The 9,445-nt window shown below is 27.1% G+C and overlaps 1 pseudogene; it reads left to right on the plus strand.

Moving 5' to 3' along the window:
* The first annotated feature begins 7,397 nt into the window (after nt 1-7,397).
* On the plus strand, nt 7,398-8,297 carry LOC132938163 (uncharacterized; annotated as a pseudogene).
* Nucleotides 8,298-9,445: the final 1,148 nt, after the last annotated feature.

A 9,445-nucleotide genomic window follows, 5' to 3' on the forward strand; every position in this document is an offset into this window, starting at 1 on the left:
TATAGAAAATGACTCGGGACTCCATTCTTATTTGTTGTGAATTGACCTATTTTCAAATTTAATTTGGTTTTTATTGATATATATATATTAGATTCTGAAGCGGCAGGGGCGTATTTACGGTGGCGGATATGAGGACAAATCCGCCCCCATGGCTCTTTAAATACATGTGTATTATTATATTATAATTATTATATCGTAATCTGTAAGCTAAAATTCTTGTCATCCGCCCCCTAAAAAAAATACTAAATACGCCACTGCTGTGCGGAGCGAAGAAGCTATAGTGGTTTTACAATGGTGTTTATTTATTTCTTTTATCCTGTATACAAAATTTCTACCAGAAGGAGTGCTATTTCAACATATATAGTACCTTATCTTTTAGCAAATTGGATCAAGATGGTACTTTAGAGAGGTCATTTTTCGTTTTTCTCAATAGTCATTCAATGCCACGGGAAAAACCAACGACAAATCACGAAAAACCGCTAAAAATGGGATTTTAAATACGTAACGCTTTGTTTATCACCATAGAAACGAAAAAAAAAAATTATTATATTATAATATTAATTCAACTTACAGGGTATAATAAGTATAAACAATATAAAATATCCTAACTGACAAACCGTCTCCGCTCAGAATAGTTTTTCTTACACAAAGATATTATACTATTGAATTCAAGTTTGATACAATCCATTATACATAGACCCACTTGTAACCTACTGTACAACAGAGCGACATCTACTTACCCACTTTTTTTAAAATTATATTATACTATTTTCCTTAAAGGACTGTAATTAACTTTGTTGAAGGAAAGAATTATGGGGTAATAATATATTAAATGTATGATTTTATTATGATAAATTATCAGTTGGCAGTCAGTGACAAGTAAATTAACATTAGAGTGTTTGAGTCTATAGTGAGTCTAAAATGAGTGCCACCTGCCATGCGTCAAGCAGCATTTTATTTTATAGCGGTATTCAAGTCATAGATCCATGATTTTTTTTTTTAAATATAAAATTATTTATATTATTGTTGTTGTTTTATTTTTATTTTGTAAGGATTGCACGACTATATAAATTAACATAAGGGCAGTCGGGCAGTGTGACAATAAAATGTTGAAAACCAATGGTTACAATGGTGGGTATATCAACAACGGGCACCAGGAGTCAGCGCTCATTTATTGGCTGTGTACGAGTTGATTTACGGGTACCTGTTTAACTAAACTGATACCGTTAAGTTGATCCCAGGTCATTAAGAGGTACGTAGTACGTACGAGTTGATTCCCTGGTCATTATATATTTTTTTTTCAATATTTAGTCAAATATTCAGCCTATTCGCTTAATTCAAGAAACACCACGAGGAGATTGGCCGACAAGTTTCTCAAAAATGTGGTTCTTTTTAGTTTTTTCATATTTTGAAAATCATTCAATTTTTTGTTAAAAGATTATTAGTAAAAAAATCGAAAAAAAAACTATAACTGAATAAGTGCCATTAAGTGTTAAACTAAAATAATATATTAGCATCTACTCGACTACTCATAGGTATATTATATTTTATATAAAACCATTATTAAGAACTATTATCATTTATCAATATTCAACAGTAATTACTAATTAGTAAATAGTAGATACTTACACATAATTTAATAATTCAAAAACTACTCATATGAATATCAAATTAGATAGTTATTTCTTTGAAAAAAAAGTTTGTGTCACCATAGGGATGGGTACCTAGTTACTTTTTAGTTCTTAAATTATATAAAAATCTAATAACCTAATTTAAAATATGGGATTTTTAAAAGTGTGCTTGAAAATTCCAAAAATCAGAATTTGAATAAATGCATAATTAAAACATAAAAAGAGATGAGAATGCTTATAGTGAATCATTCCCGTATATCCGTATAGGTTGGATTTGATTATTTATAAATATATATTATGATTAATGGTAAATATAATATTATTATTAATATTTAATGCCCATATTCAAAATAAGTACATTGCGAGTTTTGGTGGGCTAACGTTATATTTTGAAAGGGCATAGCCCCTCCCACCCTAACGAAAGTGGTAGCTGGTAGAAATGGACGCGTGGCATCTATACGTATCTCATATCTAAATTCGAGCTGCCAAACCATATATTTCTTATAAACTTATAATTTAAAATAATTATACTTAAGTGTCTATAATATAGTATGTAATTAATATATTAAGGGGCCTCGCTATAGCCTATAGCATTGATTTAAGGAGAAACTTTAGGCAATTTCTAATTTCGTAATCGCCACCCGAGATCTATGTGTTAGTCGTAAATGATTGTTAGTGTGTGGCGTCCATTCGGGTCAATATATTGTATGTAGCGGTACGGAGGGCTCTCCGCACACACATGTCAGTAGGCAATATTGTGATCATGAAAAAATGTTTATTTTTCACTCCAACATACGTTTTTTATTCTATCAATTTGTCGCAACGACGATTTGTATTCTGACAAAATATTCTTTTTTTCCACAACATGTTCGAGGGTTGATCGTGGCACATTTTCAAAATTGTATTTAGTTAATTAAATATTTAAGATGGAAATTCTGAATTTTTTACAATTTTTATTGCAATTATAATTATTAAAATTAAAATATATTATGATATTATGTTATTTTCATAGGCTTTATACTAGGTATATGGTTATTTTATCGTCATGACTCGTACAACGTTTTCGGCGTTTACCCACACGGCCAGCCAAAAAATATATAAAATATAAATATAATAATAATTAATATTCTATAGAGGGGTGTATAGTTATACACACGGTCTTTAATTAATCTGGGCGTGTACTTTTTATTACACTACCTACCACAAGTTAAATCATAAATATTCTTTTTTGTTATTTGATACACATATTATTACAATATAATATTGTTATTTGTTCCATGCTACTATAACACAGACTTCTATTATAAATAGTACTATGTATAAATAATTGTACTATAATATTGTATTTGAATACTATTTATTATTAATTGCATCGCGGTATCACACATGGTCTTAGAATATAATATGGTGGTGTCACACATTTAAATTTCAAACCACTGACAATTGTTAACATTTCGTATATAATACATATTATATTAATATATTGTATTTTCTGCATTACACTCATCATTAACTCATTACAATTTGATAGTTGATATACTCACAGACGTGTTTATCAGACATTGATCAGATCTGTCTACACAATATACTGCATCGAGACACGAGTGTTCTATATTGATCGAGAAAGTAGTATTATAAACTGTTTTGTGGTAGTTGAGTAGTTCCTAACTATAGTAAATACTTAAGTTTTTCACTTATCCAGTGTGCTTTTGGTCATTGTTAATTTTATTGTTATCTGTATATATAAAACAGTAAGCTGTCTGACTGATCTATCAACGCACAGCTCATACTATTGGACAGATCGGGCTGAAATTTGGCATACAGATAGCTATTATGATGTAGGCGTCCGCTAAGAAAGGATTTTTGGAAAATGTTTTTTAACTAATTAATATTGTTAGTTCAATGTTTGAAAAATGTAATTTCTTTAATGATACCTAATATTGTAATGATTATTATAATAATAATACAAATCCGAGCCATTATGAAAAGTAAAGTTAGGACTATAATCATACAAAGTAGTAAATAATTACATTTTTGATTTAACATATTATTTGAGTTTTACTATAATCAGTTTCTAAATAAAATGTTGTATTAATATATATTTTTTTTTATTAGTTAACCCGCGCCAACTTAGGCCATTGGGTGGTTTTTTTAAACTGTGGGGAATAGTAGGTGTAAACTGTAAACACGTGTGTGTAGTTTTGGCAGATTTCAAGTGGGCATTCCGTAGATATCTGCCATGCCCGGGTGGGGGATGGCGACGCTTGTTCTCCGGACACCGTGACTTGCCCGAAGAAAAATGCCACCCATGAACCGAGGTTTGAACCAGCGTCGGTATGCGTCACAATCGACGCCTTAGTCCGCTCGGCCACTCCGTCCCCCATTAATATATTATTATTAAATTTAAATCTGTTTCTTTATTTTATTTTATTTTCAGTTGATTGTTTATGTATTGCAGTTGATAAAATTGAAAAAAAAAATCATTATGGAACAAATAAATAATTCTGATGTAAGTATTTAATGTTATACACAATGTAACAAATTTATACAATTTTAATGCTTCTTTGATATATAATTATCATAATATGTTAAATAAGTTAGTGTTCATTATTGTAATTACATATTTAATCCAATATTCTAACCTGACGGAAACAATAATTAATACCACAATTAAGTGGTAGGAATATGTAGACAGGATATCGCGGGTTTGGATCCAAAAGGTTCTATGTAAATATTTTATTATTTTTTGATTACCAAATTTCTTCTCAATTAACTGTCGAAATAATACAAATTTTGATTTAATTTAAGGTAAGATTATTATCTAGGCAACCTCATGGGCTTTTTATTATATTTTGATTTTCAAGTGAGTTATGAGTACTTGAAGATGTACAAACAATTTACAATTTTAAAATACTCATAACTCGCTTTAAAATTAAAATATAATAAAAAGGTTGAGGTTGCCTAGATTATTATCTTACCTTTAGATTTTAAAAGAAGTCAATTCACTAATATTTAAACTAACGGAGCTACACGTGTTTTTCTGAGCGTAGAATTTGCTATGTTACACACTTGTAAGACAACATATGCAGGTATCACATCATCTTAACATATTTTAATACCTTTAGATGTTTTTTATTATTCCTAATTTCTATATGAAATTATATGTATTTCTGAATTGAAAATAAGTTTACCAATTTTTAAAGGTTGGGTTCAATAACACTTATATACATACTATTATTTATTTACCCGGTACCAAAGAAGAATGTATATCCACTTAAAATAATTTTCAATTCGATTTAAAAAAAAATATCTATATGCAATTGCAGGTGTGTTTTGAATTAATTAATTAATATTATTTACTTAATTATAACCTTATTTTTTTTTATATAAAGTATAATTTTTGATAGATTTATTGGTGGAACTCTTTAGAAAGTGTGCTTTTCCAGAAAAAGTTATTTTGTCATGCATTACAGATTTAAGTAAAGAAAATAATGAGCTACAAATGCACTGTTTATGTACAATACTGCAATTAGTAATCCAATATTATCAAAAGTAACAATAAAAAATTGCTATGAAGAAATTGTTTAATATAAATAGTTTTTTTTTCTAGACATATGATTTGAACAAACCAGTTAATAAGCCTAACCTCTATAAATAACCATGGAATGTCATCGACACTAAAATGTTTAATACATCAAGTAAAAAGAATGCATTCCAAGGGTTGGAAGAATGAGGGCAATTGTTTTTAGTTTAATAATAATTTAAAAAAAACTACTGCTGTATACTGTTGTGCTAAGCGAAAAAGCAGTATCTCCAATTTTAGTCGAAATTGAGATATTGCTACATGGGGGTTGGTTAATAATCTGATTTTATACCATTTTTCGCAGTGAAAAAGCAGTATATCCAATATTTAACATTGAAAATGAGCATTCGAAATTAAGAAAATAAACAGTAAGTCCATAATTTTTGTGAAACTAGTACCAAAAATACAGTAGATCCCAATAAGTAGCAAATAAGCAGTAAGTGACGTGGAGTTACTGTTATTTCGCTTATTTTCAAAACATTTTAAACAATAACTAAAACACAGTATCTCCGTATAGTATATTTGATAATATTGGTGTATAAATTATATTCTGTAGTCACAACCACGGTTTCAGATTTATATTAAAGGTATATCAATTTGTTCTACTTTGAGCCTAGACACTCATTCATGTCTGCTGACAGTTTCCATCACCAAGTCGAGTTATCATTGAAAAAAACAGGTAAAGTATATGATTTTATGGACTTTTAAAAAGTTATCCCTAAATCCAATAGTGGACATGTAGATGCAAAAGTAATGGCTCTCTAAGACTTCTATGATTGGAAATCAGAATATTCTGTTTATAAATTGAACAAATAAAATATAAGACCAATACTTAGTGACATTGTTCATATAAAGGCAGAAAGAGGGTTGAATTATTTGCTTTACAAAACAGACTACAGTGAATATTGTCTATTTGGAAAACTTGATTTTTTAAAAAACAACATCATTACAAATGGAATTTCAAAACCAGACCAAAAAACTAAAGTTCTTGGTATTCATCCAAGCAAAAAGGAAAGTATCATAAAAACATTAGTTCCTTTAATGCCAGAAACAAGGAAACAATTCTGGCTAGATTTTCCATGTGCTATGAAAACACCAGATTTATACAGTGACAACGAAAATTAAAAATATTAATATAATGATAGCGTTATTATTATAAAAATGTCAGTCTGATTAAATTATTTTTAATTATTTTATAAATTGTTAATTTAAAGTAAAAAGTACTTACTTGCTCAAAAGTGTTTGCAACTTATTTATTTATATAATAATACGTATATTGTACCAAATGTATTGTATAAATATGTTATTAGTTATTACTATTTACTACTAAGTTAGTAATTACTTTATAGATTTTTCTATTAATTTCCCTATATTAGTTTTAAAAAAAAAAAAACAGTATCTCCCTATTATAATAATTTTTGTTAGAATAAAATATACAGTATCTCCATAGAAATGGATACTGTAAATTTGCTTCTGATAGTGCTTATCAAATAAGCAGTAAGTCCATTTTAATGGTCAAGGAGTTATCGAAAATATTTAAAAACTCATAAAATCAATTCTATGATATACAATTAGTATATACACGTTTATTTTAGGATTGTATGTTAATTATACTTGGTGCACGGATCAGTAATGAGTCTAAACCTGTTTAGTTGATTTCCCAACATTTTGCTTAGATGGAGATACTGCTTTTTCGTTAAGCACGGCAGTATAGGTGTAGAGTGTACCTCAACATTGAGTCACTGTAATGGATACGATAGCATTTTTTTTTATATATAATAATTATATGATGAATCATTGCATATGAACAACGATTTTGAGAGGAGATGGGCATGTCTTTTTAGTAATTCATGTAATTTTTCCAGTTGTTATTAAGAGGATGTCAGTAAACTATTTTATTTTCTCTCTCTGACCCACGCACAACATAGAAAATGGGAGTTCAACAGAACCAATCTTGTGTTATCTTCAGTTTTAGGGTGAATTGACCTATTATAAAACAAAGTTAAGAACATGTTGGATATGTGCATTTTTTAATTGTAACATTTTATACACTTATAACCAGGGTTCAGGATTTATAGCAACTATTATCATCAAAAAAGCACTTAAAAATATTAAAATAAGTAAAAAAAGCACGACAAAAACTACCAACAAAAGTTTTTTTCTATATTATATTTTAATTTTTTATTGTATTTACAGAGCCAGTTAAGTTTAAAGGAAACAATCATACTGCATTTTCTGATTTACCAACACATATGAAGGGTGTGTATAGATTAAAATCAAATGTGATAATGGCAGAATGGATTCATGATGTTCTTTTCAATTTTGTCAACAAGAATAAAATTGATGTATGTTCCAATATTATCTACTGTAAAATATTTTCTGATGTCAAGTTTGTATAATTTCTATACTTGCAGGAAGTTATACAGTTATTAAAAATTAGTAATACTTGGATTTTCTACGATCCAGTATTGTTTGTTGTTGCAATAATTCTTGTAGCTCTAGAAGAAAATCAAAATGTAAGAAATCATGCTGGAAAACTTTTAGATAATCTTAATAAAAAAAAAAGTTATCAACATGTTCAATTCAATCAGGGTAAATAGTATAAGGAAGTAATTAAAATATTTTTTTATATGCTTGTTATTTGTTTCAGAGTCAACAAAGTGTTGAATGATTCGGCCACTAAGAAAGAGTATCCAAATTTGTCAAACTTAGTCTCAGATATAACTGGCCAGTCTAAACATTAAAGTTTAGTAATGCCTGTTGAATTTAAAATTAATAATTAATTATATATCTTGTAGAATTTTGTATTAAATAGATAAACCTATTTTTATATTATACTTCAGTATGCAATTAGGTATATTAAAGTTATTATTAATATAACATTTTTTTATTTTCCCAACTGTTATAATAATAAATATATAATGTATAATTGACTTCATTGTTAAAAATTGTTAACTGTTAAATAATTATTTAGTTATGAAAATAACATTAGATAAAACTTTATTTATTTATTGGATATCTTACATTCACCAGTTCAAACAAATGGTTTATTTTCAATCTGTACACATGTCAAAGAATTTAATATTTTTAAGCCACTCAAAATTATATAAAAATTAAAGATTTTAATTTTGAAAACAGATTTTGTTTCATTATTTAGTATATGTTAAATTGTTATAACCAAAGTTAAAAACTGATTCATTTTTCCTTCAAAAAGATTTATTGAATACATTTTTTTTTTTTAATTATAATTTAATCGTTTGGAATAATAAATATTGCTTGAAATATAAAATTTAGATAACATTGGTTTAATCAAAATATATAAACCAAGATTCTAGTTTTTCAGGTGATTAGATTTAAATTTCAAAGTACAACAACATATTAAGTAGATCCTTGTGTAAACACTGTTATTAATGATAATATTTGAAATATCTACCTTATAATGTAATTATTTGATAATGTTTGCATGTAAATAATATAGCCTAAACTAATAGAGGGAATAAATTGTCAATCACAAATAAAATTAATTGAAAATGATTATATAATGTTAAAACAAAAATAACATTAATTTAAAAATTAGAAAATTGCATGTGATACAAAGAAATATCAACAAGTTTTTATTAGACAAATACATACTGATAGGTTACACAAAAAGGATTTACATAATATAAACACAAAATATTATGTGTCTTCAGTTTAGTTACATTTGACACTCTATTAAATAATAATCAATGATTGAACTATTCTAAATAATATATCAGGTGAATTTGAAATATTGTTTTTTTTTCATTCCTATTATTGTATAAATAAATATACATATTTGATATCTAATATATTTAAATATAGTTTTACAGTATACCAAAAAAATAAATATATTAAACTAATTAAATGGGTGGTTGACAAATATGAATGTGAAAATAGTTTTTTTAACTTTAAGCATAAGTGTGAAGACAACTTGTGTTTTGAAATATTAAATTAATCTGTTCAGATTTTATATGAAATACAATAATAGGTTTTAATTAAAATTATTGGTATGTAGAAATAATTTTGTTTAATGACATCAAGAATAATGAAAAACAAGGACAAATTCAATTGATCTCAACTTTACTGTACATTGAATGAAACATGTGGAAAACAGCATTATAAAACAATACAAAATAGCTAAATAAACAACAGAGGTATTATATCATTTTTAAGTACTCAACAAGCAATTGAATAACAAACACCCAATTGT

The sequence above is a fragment of the Metopolophium dirhodum genome, chromosome 2, assembly GCF_019925205.1.
Source record: "Metopolophium dirhodum isolate CAU chromosome 2, ASM1992520v1, whole genome shotgun sequence".
NCBI classification, from domain to species: domain Eukaryota; kingdom Metazoa; phylum Arthropoda; class Insecta; order Hemiptera; family Aphididae; genus Metopolophium; species Metopolophium dirhodum.